The sequence below is a fragment of the Canis aureus genome, chromosome 12 (assembly GCF_053574225.1).
Source record: "Canis aureus isolate CA01 chromosome 12, VMU_Caureus_v.1.0, whole genome shotgun sequence".
Lineage (NCBI taxonomy): Eukaryota > Metazoa > Chordata > Mammalia > Carnivora > Canidae > Canis > Canis aureus.
The window spans coordinates 55,067,071-55,091,726 of NC_135622.1; the positions used below are offsets into that span (position 1 = coordinate 55,067,071).

The following is a 24,656-nucleotide window of genomic DNA, read 5'->3' on the forward strand; positions in this document are numbered from 1 at the left end:
TTGAAGTAAAGAGACTTTCATACATCTGTACTTACTTTAGAGGTGAATTATTAGCTCGACATTTTTTTCCCTTAATTTAAGATTATAAGACTATAATGAAGTTTCTCAGCTATTTGCTCAAAAATTGAAGATGAAATTGTTTTAATAAGAATACAGAGATGAATATGAATACATGTAAGAATCGCTTTGTATTATAAATTAGACCACATTCCAGCATTTGCTCTAGTTCCACAATGGTAAGGAAGCACACACAGATTGAGGTAAGCCGTGGGAGTGTCTTTTCCACATGAAATACAGCTCCCTCTGTAAAGGATGTTGAAAAACACCATTTTATGCCTCAGTATTACTGACTTCATGAAGTAGTTATTTGAGATCTGATTTTTAAAGTAGAGGTGCAATTCATATAACATAAATTAAGTATTTTAAATTATACACTCAAATGACATTTAATGTATTCACCATGTTGTACAGCCATACTTTGCTCTAGTTTCAAAATACTATTATCACCCCAGAACAACAACTCATATCTAATAAGTAATTATTCTTCATTTCCCCATCCCTGATGCCCTGCTAACCAATAATCTGTCTCCTATGTATTTGTTGAAGCTGGATAGAGCTTATAAAAAGAAACATAAAATATGTGACCTTTTGTGTTTGGCTTCTTTGACTCAGCATAAGTTTTTTATGGTTCATCATTTTTCTGCTGTGTATCAGTATTTAATATATATCGCTGAATAGTATTCAATTGCATGTAAATACCACAAATTGTAATTTCCTTATCAGTCATTTATGAGACTTTCTATACATTATTGAAAGTGAAATATTGAAGCCTCCAAATATCATTATAGTACTATTACTCTCTTTTATTTTGTCAATATTTTATTCATACATTTGGGACTCAGTTGTTTGATATTTAGTTATAATTATATCTTTTCTATGAATCAGCCCTTTTATCAATATGAAATGCCTTATCTTTCTCTTATAGTAACTTCTGCCTTAAAAATCTATTCTTGTGGGGATCCCTGGGTGGCTCAGTGGTTTACCGCCTGCCTTCGGCCCAGGATGTGATCCTGGAATCCCTGGATTGAGTCCCACGTTGGGCTCCCTGTGTGGAGCCTGCTTCTCCCTCTGCCTGTGTCTCTGCCTCTCTCTGTCTCTCATGAATAAATAAAAATCTTTAAAAAAAAGAAAAAATCTATTCTTGTTAGTGTAAACTCTTCAACTCTTTTATCGTTATTATTTGTATGAAATATATTTTTCCATCCTTTCACTTTTAATCCTATTAGAGGCTTAGGATGATACATAACTGGGTTTTGTTGTTTTCATCAATCTGTCAATCTCCATAATTTATTTGGTGATCTTAATCCATTTACATTTAAAATGAACTGATGTTCAAGGACTTCTGACATTGTGGATTTTCTTTTTGTTAAAGATTTATTTATTTTGGAGAGAGCAGTGCATACAAGTCAGAGGAGAGGCAGATGGTGAGGGAGAGAGAAAATCCTCAAGCCGACTCCCAGCTGAGCGTGGAGCCTGACACCAGGTTCGACCCCAGAACCCTGAGATCATGGCCTGAGCTGAAATCAAGAGTCAGCTGCTTAACTGAGCCACCCAGGTGCTTCAGTGGATTACTTTTCTTTATTCTCAGATACTGTCTTCCTCACTTCCTTTAGTACTATTTTATTTTGTGTTTTCTTAATTTTTTTCTTGTACTGCACCATTTTGATTCCCTCATCATTCCCTTTTCTGTATATTTTTTCAGTTATTTTTTTCGTGGTTACCCTGAGGATTACAGCTAATAAATTTATAGCAATGGGGTACAAATTGTTAACAACTCAGTTTCCATAGAATAATTGAACTCTGCTTTTACAAAGTCTTCCACACCTTTTATGTTCTTATTATAACAAATAGCATGTTTATTCATTCTATGCTTATAACATAGGTTTATAATGATTATTTTATGCATTTATCTTTTAAATCATATATAGAAAACTAAATGAAGAAATTTAAGAACTAAGTGTAGTTTTGTAAACCAAAACTACAATAATAGTATTTATAGTTATCTAGATCGTTTCCCTTACAGTGACCTTTCTTTGTATGGTTGTATGGTTTTAAGTCATTCTACACTTTTTTTCAGCTCAAAAGACTCCCTTCAATATTTCTTATACTAGCAACATACACCCTTAGCATTTATCTGGGAATGTCTTACTATCTCCTTTATTCTTAAAAGATAAGCTTTCCAGATAGAGAATTCTTGGCTAACAGTTTTTTTTTTCTTAGCACTTAAAAATATCACTACCTGCTAATATACATGGTTTTAGATGAGAAATTGACTGTTAATCCTATTGAGGATCACTTAATGTGACAAATCATTTTTCTCTTGTTGCTTTTAAGATTTTCTATTTTTGGCTTTTGACAATTTGATTATAACATATCTCAGTGTGGATATTTTAAATATATCCTGCTTCGTATACATTGAGCTTCTAGCATGTATAGATTCATGTTTTGTGTCAAGCGAATTTTCATCATTTTTTATTCCAATTATTTTTTCTGCCCTTTTCTCTCTCTTCTTCTTAGATTCCACTAATATTACTCTGCTTGATAATGTTTCACAGATTCTTTATACTCTCTTATTCAATCTTTCTTTTCTTTCTTTTTCTTTTTCTCTCTCTCTCTCTTTCTTCACTGACTGGGAAACTTTTATTGCCCTAATTTCAAGTGTGCTGATTCTTTCTTTCTTTCTTTCTTTCTTTCTTTCTTTCTTTCTTTCTTTCTTTCTTTCTTTTGCTTCCTCAAGTATTCTGTTGAATATCTCTATTGATTTTTTTTTCAGCTCCTCTACTCTCAACTTCTGAATTTCTACTTGGTTCATTTTTATAATTTCTGTATGTTTTTTGATATTTCCTACTTGCTCAATACTGTTCTCCTGATTTGCTTTAGTTTTTTATTCATGACTTCCTTTATGTATTTGAGCATTTAAAATTAAAATTTTTTAATTAAAAAATTAATTCCAGTACAAATAACATGCAGTGTTTTATTAGTTTCAAGTGTACAGTATAGGGATTCAACAGTTTTCTGTGTCACCCAGTGCTCATCATTTACTTCACCCATGCTCCCACCTACCTGCCCTCTGTAATCATCAGCTAGTTTGTTCTCTATAGTTAAGAGTCTGTTTCCTGGCTTCTGTCTCTTTCTTTGAGAATATTTATGACAGATAATTTAAAGTCTTTGCCTAGTAGGTCCAATGACTATGCTTTCTTGGAAATGGTTTCTGTTGAATTTTGTTTGTTTTCCTCTTAATTAACTGTTACTTCCTATTTCAGTTTGCTTTGTCTTTTTTTTGTTGAGAACTATACAGTTCAAATATTACAATGTGGTAAGTGGAAATCAGATTCTCTTCTTTCCCTAGGGATTGCTGTTGTTTCTTGAGGAGAACTGTAATCTATTTAATGACTTAACTATATATTTTTGCAAGGACTATATTTCTTATCACATATGGTTAATGAAGTTTTCTTTTCTCTATAATCAGCAAGTGACCTGAAAAAGATTTATTGAAATGTCTGATCTAAATGAGGAAAAATAAAAGGCACTCTGTCTCTTTAAATCCTCTTCATCAACACTGTTAAGGAAGCCACTCTCAAAGGTGAGAATGGAAACAGTGGTCAGCTTCTGGGTCATGCCCTCAGTGAAGCATCACGTACATCAAAACCCACAGCCCCATTTTTTTTTAAAATAGGATAATGTCTCTATTGTGTAATTTGGTGTAAATCTCACTGAGAATCTGGGCCACCATCTCTACAGCTACCAATGCAGGGTTAGGGGTTGGGAAATTGTACCTACTACTCAAAGTGCCAAAGTTGGCCAACATTTACAAGCTTTTTCCTGCATGAGGCACTTTTTTGGATGCTGTGCATGTTCAACTAGACTTCAGTTTCAATAGTTTAAATAGTTGATTAGCTCAATTCTTTAGCTACTCTAAACTCAATTCTTGAGCTAAATACTGTGCCTGCTAGAGTCATGGATTCCTGGAGCTCCGTCCTCTGCATCTTCTGTGAGATCAAAGGTGTGAATGTTCTTTTTTTTATTTTTATTTATTTATGATAGACAGAGAGAGAGAGAGGCAGAGACACAGGCAGAGGGAGAAGCAGGCTCCATGCCAGGAGCCCGACACGGGACTCGATCCCGGGACTCCAGGATTGCGCCCTGGGCCAAAGGCAGGCGCGAAACCGCTGAGCCACCCAGGGATCCCCTGTGAATGTTCTTCTAAAGATTTTATTTATTTATTTTACAGAGAGAGTATGAGTCGGAGGACAACGGCAGAGGGAGAAGCAGACTCCCTGCTGAGCATGAAACCTGATGTGGGGTGAGGCTGGATCCCAGGACCCCGAGATCATGACCTGAGTTGAAGGCAGACACTTAACTGACTGTGCCACTCATGGGGTCCCCAAAGATGTTAATGTTTTATGCTGCCTATTTTCATTAGTGCTCTGCTTGCTTGTTTCCTTCCTTCCTTCCTTCCTTCCTTCCTTCCTTCCTTCCTTCCTTCCTTCCTTTCTTTTTTCTTTCTTGCTTTCTTGCTTTCTTGCTTTTCCTTCCTTCCTTCTTTCTTCTTTCTTTCTTTCTTTCTTTCTTTCTTTCTTTCTTTCTTTCTTTCTTTCTTTCTTTCTTTCTTTCTTTCTTTCTTTCTTTCTTTCTTTCTTCTTTCTTTCTTTCTTTCTTTCTTTCTTTCTTTCTTTCTTCCTTTCTTTTTCTTTTCTTGCTTTTCCTTCCTTCTTTCCTGCCTTCCTTCCTTTTCTTTCTTTAACCTTTAGTAGACCTTTTTGTATTTATTTATTTATTTATTTATTTATTTATTTATTTATTTATTCATGAGAGACACAGAGAGAGAGGCAGAGACACAGGAGGAGGGAGAAGCAGGCTCCATGAAGGGAGCCCAACATGGGACTCAATCCCGGGTCTCCAGGATCAGGCCCTGGACCGAAGGCAGGCACTAAACCTCTGAGCCACACAGGGATCTCTGACCTTTTTGTTTAGAGTAGTTTTAACATCACAGCAAAAGTCAATGGAAAGCAGCAAAGTTCCCATATACGCTTTCCCCTATACAAAGGATGATCTCCTGCACTATTGATATTCCACTCCACAGTGGTATATGTGTTACAACCATGATGCTTACGTTAGCACGTAGTTATCACCCATAGTTCACAATATACTTAGGGTTCTCTCAGTGTTGGACATCCTGTAGTTTTGGACAATGTATAATAATGTGTTTTTACCATTATATTGTCATACAGAATAAGTTCACTAACCTAAAAATCCTCTAGGCTCTGCTTGTTCATTCCTTCATTGCCCCTAAACCCTGGCAACTACTGATCTTTTGAGCCTCTCCATAGTTTTGCCCTTTCCAGAATGTTACTAGGTTGGAATCCTATACTCTGAAGCCTTTCAGATTGGCTATTTCCCTTAGAAAAATGCATTGAACTGTCCCTCATGTCTTTTCATGGCTTGATAGCTTATTTCTTTTTGGCACTGAGTAATATTCCATTCTCTGGTATACCATGATTTATTTATCAATTCGCCTACTGAAGAATATCTTGGTTGCTTCCGTGTTTGGGAATAACAAAAGAAAAATAAAGCTGTATAAACATAGGAACATCTTTTATGAAAAAAGGAATATAAAGAAACCTGTGGTAAACATTGGGGTGTATATTTTAATGGGCACATAGGTTTTTTAATTCATTTGATTAAATACCAAAGAGTGTGATGGCTGGATTGTATGGTGAGAGTCTATTTAGTTTTGTAATAAGCTACTAAACTGTTTTCCAGAGTGGGTGTACAATTTGGCTTTCCTGCCAGCAGTATTCACTGAGAAATAATTCTCTTTATTCAAAGAGACCCTGTTGCTTTACATCCTCCCAACATTTGATCTTGTACATATTTTGGATTTTGGTCATTCTAATGGCTTAATAGCGGTGTCTCATTATTTTAATTTACCTCTCTCCCTAATGACATATGATGTTGAAAATGTTGAATATCTTTTGATATTTGTCATCTGGATATCTTCTTTGCTCTAGTGTCTACTAGGTCTTTTGTTTACCTTTTAATTGGATTTTTAATTTTCCTGACATTTGGTTTTAATAGTTCATTGTATATTTTAGATAATAGTCCTTTATCATATACGTCTTTTGTAAATATCTTCTCCTAGTCAGTGGCTTGTCTTATTCTCTTGACAGTGTCTTTCACAGAGCAAAAGTTTTACATTTTAATGAAGTCCAGCTTATTAATTACATCTTTTATGGGCCATGCCTTTGGTGTATCTAAAAAGTTATCACCATTCATAATGTCAACTAGATATTCTCCTAAGTTACCATTCAGGAGCTTTATAGTTTCACATTTTACATTAAGGTCTATGCTCCATTTCGAGTTATTTTATTTTATTTTTTTTAGGGATATATGGTCTGTATCTATATTCAATTTTTTTTTGTCCATGGATGTCCAGTTTCAGCAACGTTTGTTGAAGCAGTGGTCTTTACTTATTAATATTTACTTATTTACTTTTAATACTTACTGTATTGCCCTCCTTGCATCATCAGTGATTACTTACCTGTATTAATGTGGATCCATTTCTGGGCTCTGTTCAGTAATATATTTGTTCTTTCACCCATATTACAGTCTCTTGTTTATGATAGCTTTACAGTCAGTCTTGAAGTCAGGTGTTACCAGTCTACCCACATTGTCTTTTTCCTTCAGTATTATATTGACAACTCTGGGTCTTTTGCCTCTCCATATGAAGTTTGCAGTTAGTTTGTTGATAACCATGAAATAATTTGCTGGAACTTTGATTGATAATATATTGAATTTGTAGGTCAAATTGGGAAGAATTGACATCTTGATGAAACCAACAGTGTTATTCATTCCATTGCTGAATATGGAATATCCCTTTGTATTTAGTTCTTCTTTGGCTACTTTCTTGAAATGCCATACTCCTCTTTTTGCACTTATAAAAATTATTCTTCTGTGTCCATGGGTTTGCCATCTGAATCTCCCTCTGAATACCTTTCTGCAACTGTCCCATCAATAGTATTTAAGGACTGCATTTGATTTGTTTAAAATATGTATCATATGTTTAATGTTACTTTTATGTATGAAACCTTGGATCATAGAGATTATCACAGTATTTTGCACTGTCTTATATTTCATCATTCTTTATCCCTTTCTTGTATGAAGTGAGAGATATTTACTTTTCCTAACTTGTAATGATAAATAAATTATTAAAATGATATACATTTATAACATAATCTGGGAGAATTTCAAAAGTAAACAAAGGAGATTTTTAAAATATATTGTCTCCATAAATATATATGTAGATTTTATTTTTGTATTAATGAATTTACTGAAGTGTTTTTCTTTTCTTTTTTTTTTTAATTTTTTTATTTATTTATGATAGGCACACGGAGAGAGAGAGAGAGAGAGAGAGAGAGGCAGAGACACAGGCAGAGGGAGAAGCAGGCTCCATGCACCGGGAGCCCGACGTGGGATTCGATCCCGGGTCTCCAGGATCGCGCCCTGGGCCAAAGGCAGGCGCTAAACCACTGCGCCACCCAGGGATCCCCTGAAGTGTTTTTCTTTCTCTTGTGTGCTCTCTTATCATACATATGTAAACATTTATGAATTTGTTCCCAATAGAATCTAAATATTTGCTTATTGAATTTTATCTCATTATATCATGACCATTTAATTGTGTCTTTACACATTGTTTCAAAATATATTCTTTTCCTAAATGATCTCATTCACAGTCATGACTTTTTTGATTTGCTTTTATTTATTTGTTTATTTGTTTTTACAATTATAGTTTTGAGAATAACCTATGCAGATCATCCAGAAATGCATACCTCCATCTCATTCGGTCTCCACATCTATATATCAAACTGCCTATTCAAAATATTTTTTGATTCTCCAAGGTTTATCAAACTCATTAAGTAAAAATTCCAATCTTCTAAAACTCTATTTTATAATCTTCTATTCCAAATTTAGTTATATTCAAGCTTTCTATGTTTTCTATAGTTGATATGATCATTCACTCAGTTATAGGAGCCACAAATTTTGAAATAATCTTTACAAACTTTTCTTCCTACTATACTTTATAACATTTTAATTACACTATTTGAACTTAACAATAACAAAACACACATGTAGTTGTAATAGGCAAATTCAACGCTTCACTATTTATATTAGCATAGAGCTTTATTTGAAAGTTGATAGAATACCAGCATTTATCCAAACATCCTGACAGGGATCCCTGGGTGGTACAGCGGTTTGGAGCCTGCCTTTGGCCCAGGGCGTGATCCTGGAGACCTGGGATGGAATCCCACATCGGCCTCCCGGTGCATGGAGCCTGCTTCTCCCTGTGCCTGTGTCTCTGCCTCTCTCTGTCTCTCTCTCTCTCTCTCTGTGACTATCATTAAAAAAAAAAAAATCCTGACAATAATCACATCATCCCAGGTTAATTCAAACCTGTAGTCATACTTTTAAATCTTTGATTTATCTTTGGAGCTTGTACATTATTCATCTTCTAACTGATGTCACTTTGCTTTATGATCCAAAACAAATTGATAAATAACCATCATTTTTGGAACTGTATTTTGTTCTTTAAAAAGACAGATTAAGGGGCCCCTGGGTGTCTCAGTTAGGTAAGTATCTGACTTTTGCTCAGGTCATGATCCTAGAGTTCTGGAATCGAGCCTCGCATCAGGTTCCCTGCTCAGCCTCTCCCTTTGCTCCTCCTCCCGCTAGTGCTCTCTCTTTCGTTCACTCTGTGTCTCAAATAAATTAATGAAATCTTCAAAAAAATGAAGGGATGCTGAGGTGGCTCAGCAGTTGAGCATCTGCCTTTGGTTCAGGGTGTGATCCGGGGGTCCAGGATCGAGTCTCACATCAAGCTTCCTGTAAGGAGCCTGCTTCTCTCTCTGCCTATCTCTCTGCCTCTCTCCGTGTGTCTCTCATGAATAAATAAATAAAATCTTAAAAAAAAAGAAAAAAAGAAAAGACCAATTAAGTTAATACCAAACTATTACATAATTACATAAATCCTAATGGGCCATTTTATAAAAGCTTTTATTTATTTATTTGAAGGAGAGAGACAGAGACAGAGATAGTGACAAGAGCAGGGAGGAGAGAGAGAAGCAGACTTCCAGGATCATCCTGACACGGGTTCAATCCCAGATCCTGGGATCATGACCCAAGCCAAAGACAGATGCTTAACCGACTGAGCCACCCAGGCACCCCCCCAATGGGCTTTGGCAAGGAACCAATATGAAATGCAGATATATGTGTACAAATATTATTCATAATGGTGAAAAAATTGTTAACTACATAGATACCCAGTAATAGGAAAATATTTAAGTAGAATAAAATTATAGGTTAGAAAAAAAATAATAAAAAAATAAAATAAAATAAAATAAAAAAAAATTATAGGTTAGATGATTTATTGCAACCTTTGCAAGGGCAAGAGATAACGAGGTACTGAATTCAAATGTTATAAATTAGAGTGGAAAATAATGGTGTAAAGATGATCACAATGACAATCTATAAACTTTTCAGTAATAAGTTGAATATGTGCAATTTGAATGGGATAAAGTGGTATTTGAAGATGTGATGACCCCCCGCCCAATTTTTAAATTGATTATCTCTAATCAAGGATAGTATCAGTATGTAAGTATGCATAAACATTCACATGGGCATACAAATTAATAAATATTTAAGACAAAGTTGTTAAAGTAAGCTTTGGAAATCCTGAATCATACAGATTTGTCAGATATCCAGGAAGAAGTATACACTAGGTCATTGTCACTATACTTTAGTTCACAAATGAGAGATCATAGTATCTATAGGATTATCTTTATAAAGATGTTTATAAGCATAATTGCTTATAAAAATAAGGTTAATACCTCAAAGACAAAAATCTAAAAGAAATCAATGAAGACTAATGAGACAGTGGCAATTTTAATGGGAAGATAACATTATGCCTAAAGTCTTTTGTTTCCCTGATTGTTTTCCAGACTTTTCTTAGTATTCAGAGCCTGGGAAGTATGAACACATTTCTAAATGTAGAAAAGTCTCAGAAATGTGCTTCTCTTGGTTAATGTTAGAACTAAAAGTGATCTGATACCTTAGTTTTCTAAATTGTGCTCTTTACCATCCCAAGACCCATCACAGGGGCAAGAGCCAATTTGTCTGATTGAAGTCCCTTTTCTTCACTCCAGTGGCAATTTTTCTCTATCTATTCCGCCTATTGGGATCTTGCATACATTTTCTTTTTCTGTATGAATAAAGAATTGAACTACTCATCATTTCCTGTTCTACTATTAAAACAGGATGGATTTTGACCAACCTATATCCCAAAATGAATATGAGTATAAGAAGTGCTTATTCAAGGAAAATATAAGGAATATCAAGAAATCATTCTGTTGGGAAATTATATTGCTTAATTAATTGAGAATTTACTGTGTGCACTTACTAGGCAAACTTACTTCCCAATTCAATGCATTATGCAATTTATGCAATAAAAACAACAACAAAGAGCCATAGCATAAACAAGAGAGTATACATTCAGTAAACTCATAATTTGGTGGTGGACCTAGGATTACTAAAGGAACTCCCACAGACAAAATATGAGTAATAGTAATCACTGTTTTAAAGGGTGTGGTTTATCCTAGGGACATTGGGCAAGGTTAAAATATTAAGAGATACCTGCAGTATTTTAACCTTACACCCTCCCAGACAGATAAGCACCTACACACTTCTGTTTGCCAGCCCAGATTGGCCCCATTAGCAATATCTTCAGTAAAAGATTTAGAACCGGGTTTAAATGATGAATTGAAATAGTCCAGGGAATGAAAATAGATTGTGCAGCCAAACATAAAGATAAATTTTCTCATTATATGCTGCCCAATGTACATGTGCATGGATTCTTTTAAGTGTCTGAATGGCTTATAATTTAACATCTATGAACATTTATAAATGCTGTTAGACTATAATGACACATTTCACTCTGAATTATAGCCAATTTATGTATCTGAAATTAAAGAAGCTCAGTTTAAAAAGAAATAATCTCTTGAGCGTTGCAGACTATATAATAGCTTTTCCAAAGAAATGAAATAAAACAAAGCAGGCACATTCACTACAGAAAAATAAATCAAGACTCTTACATGGCATCCAGAATAAACATTCTATTGCAGTTGATAATTGGAAGGCCTAAGATGTAACCTTTTACAGGACAACCTAAATTAACCAATTTGTTTTCCAGAAAAATCACTGGCTATAATCCTCATCTTAAACACTTAATGGTATTGTTTGTTTATTTGTTTTGGTTTTGGCTCAGAAAAGATAGCCCTCAGGCCACCAGATGGTATTCCATTAAAATAATTTCTTAGCACTTATCTGCATTAATTTCAGTAAATATCATTGAGCACATTTCTAAATGCTCACCACACCCAGGAGATTCAAAGATGAATTTGAGTGTACTTTTCCCTTGATGATACCCAAGTCTAATGAGGGAGACAAAAATGTAATTAGAAAATTTCAATATAATATGTCAAGTGTCATGATAAATATATGCCCAATGAGTAAACTATAAGGAGGGGTTGCTTCACCAAATTAGGCACTTAGGGAAAAATTTGGGAAGAAGATACTTGGTTAAATTTTGAGGAATGACTAGGCTTTCTCCAAAAAGAGACTGGGAAAGTAGAGCATTTCAGACAAAGGGAACCAAACAAATGAAGGAACCGAAGCATGAAATCCCATAGCACTGAGAGGAACTGCTGAACGTTTTGATTTACTGGAGTATAAAGTTTAAGATGCAGAATCTTGATGAATGAAACTGTATAGAAAGGAGGAAGCCAGGCAATGGGAGCACTGCATGCCTTATAATAGTTTGGACTTTAACTCAAAGGTAAAGAGAGAGCATGGAAGAAATCAAATACAGAGTATGTTAGGAAGATCATCACCCTCACAAAAGGTAGTTCCGAGAGGAAGCAGCTGGGGACAAAGATTAAAAGTTAAGAGAATCCTACTTTCTGTCGGGGATCCCTGGTTGGCCAGCAGTTGAGTGCCTACCTTCGGCCCAAGGCGTGATCCTGGAGACCAGGGATCGAGTCCCACATCGGGCTGCCTGCATGGAGCCTGCTTATCCCTCTGCCTGTGTCTCTGTCTCTCTCTCTCTCTCTCATGAATAAATAAAATCTTAAAAAAAAAGAAAAAATAAAAGTTAAGAAAATCTGTCTCATTCAAGCACTATGGTTATAAAATATGTTAATTCTATAAATTGACCTATGCCCAAATGAAAAATTATTAAGAACTACAGTGGCCATATGGTCTCCTTTGATTTGTTACATAATGATGAATGTCCCCTTTGTGTCTCCCATTCATGGAGAATGGCACTGTGACTCTACTGGTCCAATTTGTTCATCAATAACAACTAACATTGAGCATAGAGAGACCCTACACGAAAAGGTATGTCATTATAATCTATATATTCTGCAGGCCAGATTGAGAAGCCTTTAAGAAAAAAATTATGGGTGGCTCATATACTTTAAGGAGTTAGTGTGTCTTGCTCAGCTTCATGACAGTCGGCTGTGGCTGAAACTCACATATCCTGGGCAGAAATACAGTTTTCTGAAAAGTTCAGGTTATTCGTGGGCTAGCTGTCTTCTTGCATGGAAGGAAATTATCAGGAAGGTTTCCCTTAATGGCAAGGTGTCACAGGTGTTTGAGTATTTTTGTAGTTCTTGTTGAAATCTAGAGGTTTTAAATGATCATATTAATTGAGTCATTGTTTCCTCAATTATCATTTATTCATTCATCCATTTATTCATTTGGCTAACAAATTCAGAAATTCCTCTGAGACACTTTTATAGGCCCTTATAATGCAGAGTAGAAAACTCTCAACTGCTTGCAAATATTCAATGGCCTAATAATAAGATACTGCTATTTCTTTGCCATTGTGGAAATTAAAGGCAGAAAACATTCTTGAAAAATTTCCAAATATACACAAGGCTTGCTCTGATTAAGCAAATCATTAAATCTATAATATCTCATTTATTTTGAGTGATCCCTTTTATTTATTTATCTTTTCTTCTATTTTCTTGACTCTGTCTTCCAGTCTTCCCAGCCCCTATACAGATGAGTCACCGTCCTAGGTTTTACCTCCTGGTTAGTATAAAACATACATTTTATTATATGGGATCTTGTCTTTCATTCATACTGCTGGGATAAGGAGATTGAAAATAATCTCAAGCAAAAGATATACTCAATATATTACTGCTATATACTCAATATATTACAAGTTATTTTCAACTACAATATCATACTCACAGCAGTCTTGTGAATTAGAAATTACCACCCAATTTGATAGATGAAGAAAATGGAAATTATTTTAAGATTTGTCTAAGGCCACTTATGAGAAATGTCAGAGCTGGGAGTTAAATATGGATCTCTGTGTTCTGAAAATCTGCCTCTGATATCACTGACTACAGTTGTTCAGTCAAGTTCTTCTATTTTACAACTTTGCCTTATACACAAATTCCTGATGCCTGCTTTCTCATTTTGTTAATATTAACCTGTAAGTATTGGTAATGGACAATGACCTGAAGATTATGTTCAATGGTTTAACTGGAACCATGCAAACATAAGTGACCTGGACTTAATAGAACCTCTTCTCTGAACAACCATGACATAAAATATGAATTTTTAAGCAGCAGGTGGCAGAGTTAAAATGCAAACTCGCTCTTTCATTACATGCCCACATATAATGGATTAGTCTACAACAAAATCTATACATCGAAGAATATAAACGTCGAATCGTATTCTGTGGAGGGTCCTGAACAAATATAGTGGTGATTATGTATTTGTTTAATATTACCATCCCTCACTAACTGGATTCTCTTTTTAGGATGCTACTGCAATATACATATAGTTGTCCATATTTTATGTTTGCAAAAACTAAGAAAGAATTTAAAAGAATTTGCCACATATCACTTACACAAAGTATGTAATTCAGGAAATCAGGTTAGTTCGAGACTAAGTTTCCATACATTCCAAGGACATATAGAGTAGAAAGAAGGGCTACTATTGATGATGATGGATTTGATATGAGAAAGAAGCATAATCAGTACAGAAGAATATTGTTTTAAAATAGACTGAAGGACAGATGATTACCCTGACATATTTATAAATCTAAGTAAGGCATAAAGGCTTGAATATGAGTCTTTCTCCAAAAGTAGGTTTTGAATGTGTATCAAATTCTAAATGCAGGGGATCCCTGGGTGGCTCAGCAGTTTAGTGCTTGCCTTTGGCCCAGGGCATAATCCTGGAGTCCCGGGATCGAATCCCTCATCAGTGTCCCGACATGGAGCCTGCTTCTCCCTCTGCCTCTCTCTCTCTCATGAATGAATAAATAAAATCTTAAAAAAAAAAAAAGTTGCAAGAGAGTCTTTAACAGATGCCCTTCCCCAGCATCTGTTTGTGCGCCCATCAATCTGAGTGCAACCCTGCAAAAAAGAGCTCTGAATTCATTCCTTCTCTTAAAAAAAAAATCTAAATGCTACAAAAATCGAGTCTACTGTTTTTAATTTTTTTCTTCATTATTGTTTAATTGGCTGTGTCATTTTTTTTACACTCTGTAAGTTTTGAGATAATTGTACATTTAAATATAGTAGAAACAAATAATACAATAATCCCTTTTACCCTTTACCCAGTTTCCCAAAGAAAACAACTTGCAAAACTAGAGTATAATATCACAAATAGAACATTGGCATTGGAATAGTTAAGGTCCTTAATATTTCCATCACCAAAAGGAACCCTTATGTTACCCTTTTATATCCACACACATTTCTCATCAAACCTTCATCCATCCTTCCCCCCTGGCAACTTAATCTTTCCACTTTTATAATTTTGGCATTTCAACAATGTAACGTAAGTACAATTATAATGTGCTTAACTATTTTATTTTTTCCATAAATTATACTTATCTCAAGATTCATCCAAAAAAAAAAAAAAGATTCATCTATCTGTTTTATCAATAGTTCTTCCCATTTTAGTCAGACTAGCATTTCGTGGTATGTACGTACCACAGTTTGTTTAACTCTTCACCCACTGGAGGCTATCCAAAGGGTTTCCAGATTGGTGTTATTATAAATAAAGCTGCTGTGAATATTAGTGTATAGATTCTTGAGTTTTCCTTTTTATGGGATAATTGCATATGTAGTTATATAGGAAACTCCCAAAGTGGTTTCTGTTGCATTTTCATTTTCATTCAGTTCAATGCATTTTTTATTTCCCTTGAGACTTCCTCCTTGACCCATGGATCATTTACATGTGATGTTTACTTTTTAAGTGTTTGGAGATTTTTTTTTCTGGTATTAACTTATAGTTAACTTCTTTTTTCTTTCCCCAGAGAAAACACTGTATATAATTTCAATGATCTTAATTTGATGATTTGTTTTTTTATGTTCCAGCAAATGGTCTATCTTGGTACATATCAGAGGGCACTCGAAATTAATGCATACTCAGCTGCTATTAGGTAGAGTGTGCTACAGATGCCTATTAGATCTTATTGGTGTTGAATTCTTCTATACCTGCTCTGATTTTCATTCTAGTTGCTCTATCAGTTATTTGTAAAATTGTTTATTTCTTTTTCAGTTCTGTCAGTTTCTGCCTCAGATATTTTGAGTTATGTTGTATTCAGGCATACAGATTCATCATTGTTGTGTCTCCTTGCTGGATTGACCTTTTCTCATATAATGTCCCTTCCTAAAAAAAAAAAAAGTCCCTCTCTGTACTCTTCTTTGAACTAATGTGTACTTTAACTGATATTGATAAAGCCACTACTGCTTTCCTTTGAGTAAAGTTTGCATGATATATCTTTTGCATTCTTTTACATTTCTATTACCTTTGTCACTATATTTAAGGTGAATTCATTGTAGAATCTATAGTTTGGTCACACTTTTTAATCCACTTTGCCAATCTCTGTCTTCTCATTGATGTCTTTTGACAAGTTACATTTTGTGTCATTACTGATATGTTAGTGCTTCAGTCTGCCATTTTATTTTACTAGGGTTTCCTTTATTTTCTTATATTTTATTTTTCGTGCCTTCCTGTGGTTTACTTGAACAGTTTTTACAATTCTGTTTTGATTTATGAACAGTGTTTCTGGGTATATCTCCTTTTTATAGCTTTGTCAGGGGTCTTTCTGGGTATGACATTATATACACATAACATGTCATAGTCTACTTATGCCATTATTTTACCAGTGTTAGTGGTATAGAAACCTTGCCTCCCTGCACATACTATTATTATTTTCCATTTATAATTGCCCTCAATAATTTTTATGTTATTAATATTAATAATTAAAAGTTTTTCTACATACATTTAGAACCGTATCTGATAGTATTATAATTTTGCTTCACTTACAAATCATAATTTGAAAAGCTCAAGAGAAGATTCGGAAAGTCTATTATATATACCCTTCTATTTCCTTCCTGTCCTCTTTTTTCCTAATCTTCCAAGGTTCTTTATTCTGTTGTCTTCTTTCTTTGGTAAAATTGATTTAGTCATTCTTTTAGGGTAGGTCTGCTGGTGGCAAATTCTCTTGGTTTTCCTTTATCAGAGTATTTTTTTATTTCCTTTTCATTTCTGAAGGATGTATCCTGTGAATCTAAGATTCCAGTTGACAGTTCTTTTCTCTCATCCTTTGAAAAATGTTGTGCCAGCGTCATTTGGCTTCCATGGTTTTTGATGACAAATCCACTGTCATTCAAAGCATTTTCCCCTAAAGGTAAGGATAGTTATTCTTTCACTACATTCAAGATATTTTTCTTGCCTTTAATATTCAGAGATTTGACTACTGTGTCTTGGTCTGGATCTCTTGGGGATTCTAGTAGAGGTTTTCTCAGCTTCTTGAAGCTACAAGATTTTGTAATTTTTTTCCACATTTACAGAGTATTCAAAATTATTTTTCTAGTACTTATTTAGTTCTGCTGTCTTTTCATCTTTTTCTAGGACTCCAACATCACAAAATTTAGAAATTTCTAATAGTCCCACAGGTCACTGAGGATTATTCATAATTTACCCCCCAATTTTCATGCTATTTTTTAGGTTGGGTATTTCTACTAGTGTATCTTGCATTTGACTCACTGTAGTGAGTTCTCTGGATTTTCTTCTTACTTCATATATCCCAAACTTAAAGCTAAAGAAGCTAGACACCCCAAAACACCAACAGTATACATTGACAGATGATTAGATCAACAAAATTTGGTGGATACATGCAACAGAATATTATTCAGACTTAAAAAGGAGAAAAAAACATATATGTTTGCAAAGTTAAATCTTTCTATCTTACACCAATCCTCTGCTTTAAGAACAATACTCATATTTCACGCTGGGGGAAATACCCTATTGTGGTCTTTTGGGACTATTAAACATGGTGTCCCAATTTGTAACCGAGAGTTAGAGCCAGTGTTCCAGGGGTCTCCATAACCACTCTCAGGTTGGATGATTTTTTAGAAAGACTCACAGAACTCAGTAAAGCTGTTATATTCACTTAAAAAAGGTTTACTACAGAGAAAGGCTATAGATTAAAATTAGCAAACTTTAACAGACATGTGTCCTGAAGTCTAGGCAAATCAAAGCAGAAGATCTCAGCTGACCTCAGTTTAGTCCTATAGACAGCACTTAAGAACCCAAGAATGATGTATGGCAAAATGTATGAAATATTACCAATCAGGGAAGCTCACCCAAGCCTTGACGTTTAGGGTTTTTATTAGAGGTCAGATCACATGGGCACAGAGCCCCTGTGTACCTGACCTTAGCTGTTCAGCCCAGCCATCTCCCAGAGGTTAAACTGATATAACATGGCCCAGAGAACCAGATGAATAAAAATAGATATTTGCCACTAATTCTATCATTAACACAAACTATACAGTGTGGCTAAAGTTCTCCTGTACATGAAAGCACTTTTATCAAGCAGGATAATGCAAGGGCTCAGAGTTTATCTCCCAGAAACTAGTCAAGGGCAGGTTCTTTCTTTGGAATGCATGGGGGTTTGAAACCACATTTACTGCATCAAAATTTGACTGCATAGCTGACTGTGTACTTTGCAGGACTCAGTGCAAAATGAAAATGTGGCTTTCTTTGATGAAAAAGAAGGTAAATAGAGTCATTAAAGGAGCTAAATAGAAAGAATTTTCCTGTCTTCTATTAGCTCTTTCAGAGAGCCATGGTATTTTATATTTGCTGTGTAATATTCTAGTTAAAGAAGAATTAAAATTCTCACCTATTAGGAATACTTTTACTATTTATCTTTATGCTGTGTAATACCAGTTTTAAATGCAAATAGGAGCCTTTAACTCATATATTGAATAACTGGAATTGCACAATCTGTATTTCTTCACTCATAAGAGCATATGTATGCAGCTCTGGCCACAATGGTGGAAACCACACACAAAATTAACTCAGCTGTTTATATTTCACTTCCCAATATGCACACCTACTACCAACATTCTCTACCTTTGGTTTATAGATGAGTACAAAGGGCTGAAAGAGAAAACTGTTTGTGTCTGTTTTTTTGTCCCACACTCTCCTTTTCCTTGATGTCCTTCTTTTCAGTGTAAGTTGTTGGCTAACACAGTCGTGCAGCACAAATAAAGAACAGGGAAGGCTTCCTTGGTCTTTCTCATAACACCAGAGTCTTCTTTTTTGGGAGGTGTTACATCTCCACGTTATCAGTGCCTCTCCTTACCTGATGCCCCAGTACTTGCTTTCATGTGTCACGGGCTTCCCAGGATTCTGCTCATGGGGCATTCGAAGCTGAGTGCAAACAAGCTAGCCAGGAACCATGCAGACTCACCCACTGTGCAGATTATCTCTGCTTGTTCACAGGCTCCATCGTCCCATTGACTTCACACATAAAATACAAGTTCAAAGATGAAATTATTAACAATTTCGAGAAAAGACCGCAGAGCCAGTAAACCAAGGGTGGAGTTCATTTCACCACAAGGCCCTGTTCTGTTGTGAGCCTCACGGAGTGGGAATGAGCTTTTTAGTAGTACATAATATAGTGTCTCAACTGGGAGTAGAACAGTAAAATATTACATCATACTGTTCTTAGTGAGCTTGAAGTTTATATGAGGGTCCAAGCAGTTAAGCTAGCATTAGAATAGAGCATGAAACACAGCAAACTGGAGAAGTTTCAGGGTGCTCTGAGAACTCCCTGAGACAACTAGTTTAACTCAAGTTTCAGGAAAGGCTTTTTGAAAGAAATAATATTTAATGATAGCCAACAGGGGATGCCTGCATGTCTCAGCAGTTGAGGGCATCTGCCTGCAGCTCGGGAAGTGATCTCGGGGTCCTGGGATCGAGTCCTGCATCAGGCTCCCCAAGAGGACCCTGCTTCTCCCTCTGCCTGTGTCTCTACTTCTCTCTGTGTCTCTCATGAATAAATAAATAAAAGCTTTAAAAAAATAAATAAAAACAGCCAACTGTAGAAGCTAGTTTTAAAAAACGTGGGTGTTGGGCAGCTCGGGTGGCTCAGTGGTTTAGAACCGCCTTCAACCCAGGGCATGATCCTGGAGACCTGGGATCAAGTCCCACGTCAGGCTCCCTGCATGGAGCTGGCTTCTCCCTCTGCCTGTGTCTCTGTCTCTGTCTCTGTCTCTGTCTGTCTCTCTCTCTCTCTGTGTCTTTCATGAATAAATAAATAAATAAAATCTTTTAAAAAATTCTTTAAAAAACGTGGGTGAGGGAAAGTACATTTTAGGGAGAAGAAATATCATAGACCATCTCTCTGTATGACTTTTCTCTCACAGTCACTGGATGCGTTTTGAAACCCCAAAACCCAAAAAAATGCCCCCCAAAAAAACAAAAAAAAGGGAGACTTTTCCCACGATATTTGAAGATTTTGTATGTTTATTCATTTAGTAAAATGCTCTCCTAAGCCTCAGGGGAAGGCAACCACCATTTGAATTTCAGGGTAAAGGATGAGAGACAGAGTAGCTGCAATTTCAAAAGAAAACACAATTTTGAATGGCCCTGTTTAAAACGTCACAGCTCCACCCAGAAATTTCCCTCCTAGTTTGTGAGGTACAAAATCGAAGCTGATTTGTTCTCTTCTAAAGTTTTCTTTCTTTCTTTCTTTCTTTCTTTCTTTCTTTCTTTCTTTCTTCTTTCTTCTTTCTTTCTTTCTTTTTTTTTTTTTTTTTTTTAAATTTATCCATGAGAGACACAGAAGGAGAGGCAGAGACACAGGTAGAGGGAGAAGCAGGCTCCCTGCAAGGAGCCGAATGCAAGACTTGATCCCAGGATCCCAGGATGAAGCTCTGAGCCAAAGGCAGTTGCTCAACCACTGAGCCATCCAGGCATCCCTCCATATAAAGTTTTCAAAAGAAAATGGATGATGGAATTACCCAAGTTATTTATTTTAAATCTAATACCCAGACACTGTGCTTTTGGGTCTTAGGATAATTGGCAATTTATGCATTACTTTTACTCTCTTCCTCCCTTTTCAAATCATTAATATTAATTCAGGAGAGAGCAAAGTTTTAAAAGAAATAGCACATAAATAGGAATTTCTATTTATCTTTACATAGATGTGCCTTAGACTCCGAGAAATAGGTAACAAGGTGGCACAGCTTTATTAAATAAACCCTTAATTCACAAGTAAAATATTACCCCTCCACTTGTTTTCTGCATAATTGTGGCTGAAAGTAGGAAGTAAAAAATTCCAGCCATGGGGGTGGAACTAATTAAGTTGAAAGCCTGGTGCTTCCATCCTGTCATCTTGGTCCTTCCCACACCCTGAAAGATGTGCTTCATGCAAATCACAGCCCTGCTACAGTTTACCTGAGAGCCTGAGATAATAAGATGATCCATTCTGCAGCCTGAGTGAGTTCAAAGCTTGAGAAGGGAACCTAATAGGTGTTATAACAAGTATACCACGGTGTTTGAAATGCAAAATAGTATAAAGCAGTGGGGCAGGGAAGAAATGACAAGAGAAACAGAATTCAGGTGCTGGGGTCTGGGGTGATTAATTAAATGCCATCACTGGAGGAAAATCTATTGTAGCCATGTCTTTTGTCTACACAGAGAACTGTGCAAAGTTGAGGCATGGCAGAAAGAGAATTATGAGACAATGCATACTTTTAAGTAGTGGATACGTAGGCACATAAACACACAGCATAATGGTGGGGAGGTCCCAAATTAGAATTGTTACTGGTTAGATTCAAAGGAGATACAGGGAATGTTACCAGAGAGAACATTAAATAGTTTTACAATATATTTTCTCGCTGACTTGCAAATAGAATCCAGGCTTCATCACTCTCTGTTGTCTATGGTTCCCTTCTGTTATTCTTTGTGTACTGTGTTCTCCTTCTGAGTTCCTTTCTCTGAAGGCTCAGGGACCATCATCTGGCAGCTCTAGAGCACACTAGAACATTTACCTGCCCTGTGTACCATCCTCTGGAGGTATCTGTAGAAACTTGAATAGACACAATCTAATCAACCAATCATCCATTTGTAAAATATTTGCCAAACACTTTCTATATGCAAGATCTATTTTCATATTTTATTTTATTATTGATATATTTATTTTAGAGAGAGAGAGAGAGAGAGAGAGAGTGAAGATGGGTGGGGAGAGGGCCAGAGCAAGAGGGAGAAAGAAAGCCTTAAGCAGGCTCCCCACTCATGCCTGATGGGGAGCCTGATTTCCTAACCCTGAGCTGAAACCAAGAATCGGATGTTTCTTTTTTAATTATGTTATTTATTTATTTATTCATGAGAGACACAGAGAGAGAGGAAGGACGATAGGCAGAGGGAGAAGCAGGCTCCCTGTGGGGAGCCCAATGCGAGACTCGATCCCAGGACCCCAGGATCACAACCTGAGCTGAAGGCCGTCGCTCAACCACTGAGCCAAGAAAGGTCTATTTTTAAATAATAGAAGACTTGGAGAGATGGAACAGATTTGAATCCTCGTTTTAATGATTTGACACACCTATAAGCAAGTGTCTACAATCCAGAATAAAAGTAATAAATGCCATAAGCCTGGTATGAAAATGTTGTAAGAGGAACGTGGCAAGATTTTTCAGAAAAGATCCTATTTAAGTTAGTTCATGAGGATGTGTATACAAGTTTAATACACAGAGATAGGGGCTGCTCTATTCAGGTTACTGGAAAATTTGAACAAAGACAGAACATTAAGTGTGGATGTTTGGAAAAATTAAGAATAATTTACATGGGGACATGTGACATATTAGGAAGTTTTATGTAAATGCTTTTTCTTTTTGGAAAGATTTGGTTCTTCAAACACTGGGATATTAGAATGTGGAACCAGAATGTCTTGCATTGGAAAGTGAATGGAAGAATTTAGGGAAATAATACAAATTTGGGAGGGAGTATGGAGACTCAATTTTTCATTTACATATTTTTTATTTTTTTATTTTTTTAAGTGATTAAAGGCAATTTTATTACAGCAGCATGTACTTATTTTATTCTAAGAGAATAAAATGCATAAAGAGAAACAGCTTTTATCTTTGTTGCAATCTGTAAAACTGAGTTATTTTGCTGATGTAAAATACCAGTAAGTCACTTGCGGACCATGCCACCCCTTGAAAATGCTCCACACCTGCTGCTCAGAGGCATCAGAGCTACCGCAGGTCTCAGACTGGTCCAGAGCCAAGGCAGTGAGCCACTGGCTGCTGCTGGGCAACAGGTGCATTCCCGGCCCCAGGATCCGCCCTGGGGGTCCCACCTTCCCGGAGCAGCCAGGGAGCAAGGCAGCACAGCTGGAGGGAAGAGACCTTCCATTTAAAGGCAAAAATACCCAAATGGCTCTGTGGCACAGGTCGTTTCTAGTTCCATGGTGTAAGCTAGGCCAGAGTGCACGATGTCCTTCTCGGGGGCGCCCGATATCCTGTCTTGGAATTCTGCTGTGGGCACAACGGAATAGTTCCACCATGCCTTCCAAATTTCCTTTCCAAGCTCTCTTGAACAGACATGAGCAAGTGGTAGTTAGAATCCCTTTCATATTTGAAGGTCAAACGGCCATAGCTGACATGATTCAGATTCTTCAGCCACTCAAAGTAAGATACTGTCACTCCTCCAGCATTCAAGTAGAAGTCTGGAATCACCATGATGTTCCTCTCCAGGAAGATCTTATCGGCCTCTGGGGTTGTTGGTCCATTGGCACCTTCAGCAATGATCTTGGCTTTGACTCTGGGTGTGTTGGACTTGGTCAGCTGCTTCTCGCTGGCAGCAGGGATCAGGATGTCACAATCAGCTTCCAAAATGCTCCCTTCATAAGGGCTTTGCCTTGGGGAAGCCCAGGATTGATCCATGTTGCAATTTGAAGTCTTCCAGTTCCTTTGGGTCAATACCATCTGGATTCCATACGCTCCCATCAGATTCACCAACACCAACACATTTAGCACCAAAACGATGTGAGTATCTCAAAGAGTGCAGGCCCACGTTACCAAATCCCTGAACAACAAACGTTTTATCTCCAAACCCTGGTGTCATTCCTAAAATACTCATGTAAGAAGCTTCATTGATGAAATTTTCATCAATGAAAATTGATGAAAATGAAATTTCCAATCCCACGGAAGACTCCCCGGCCAGTTGCAGAGATCCGCCCATGGATCCCACCCTGACTGATGGGCTTACCGGTAACACAGGTAAGGACATTAATATCATAGTCCACTATGGTGCTGGCATAGGTGTCAGCAATCCAGGACATCTCCCGCTCACCTGTGCTCATGTCTGGGGCAGGCACATCAATGCCAGGACCAATAAAGCCCTTCTTTGCCAGCTCCATGGTAAACCTACCTCCTTGTGATCTTTTCCAATTCATTATCAGTGTAGTTTTTGGGATTGATCTTAACACCAGGCTTGGCACCCCCAAATAGCACATCAACCACTGCACACTTGTAGGTCATCAGAGAAGCCAGAGTTTGGTCCACACTCATATCAGTGCCGTAACGGATACCGGGGTACTGGTGGGGGCCGCGGGCGCAGGCTTACATATTTTTTAAATGAAGGCATTATTTACATATAATAGAATTTAGTCATTTTGAGTCTGTAGTTTGATGAATTTATTAACTCCATGCAATTTAGAAATTACAGCAATGTCTAACGCTCCCTTGGGTGGTTTGGAACCAGATTCATGTCTCTTAAAGGGTTCAACCTTCATTTCTATAGTGCACCCATTTCTCATGGTATCTACTATGAAATTAAGCCACACAGCTTAGTAGGGTTGAAAATAAAGCTTGCCTACAAAGAAAAGTAAATGACTTTAGTTTACAGTCATTTGCATGCATATGACTTTACTATTCTAGAGAATTCTTTCTCAGGAAGATGAGACTGGAGGTAACTTCATTGTTTCTTTCAGAAGCTTCCTTCCCAGAAAAATCAGTTACCAAATGGAATTTATCAAATAACTGTTTACTTCACAAAATTCATTTTAAACAATGCCTCATATGTACTAATTCCAAACTATGATATTAAAAACATGGCCCAGCCCGGTCTAGCCTCCATATTGAAAGTCTTGTCTTAAAAATAAACAAATAAATAAAATAAAATAAAATAAAATAAAATAAAATAAAATAAAATAAAATAAT

At 36.3% G+C, this 24,656-nt stretch overlaps 1 pseudogene; it reads right to left on the minus strand.

Annotated features, from left to right (window-relative positions):
- Nucleotides 1-22,848: 22,848 nt before the first annotated feature.
- LOC144324562 (glutamate dehydrogenase 1, mitochondrial-like) lies at nt 22,849-23,597 on the minus strand (annotated as a pseudogene).
- Nucleotides 23,598-24,656: the final 1,059 nt, after the last annotated feature.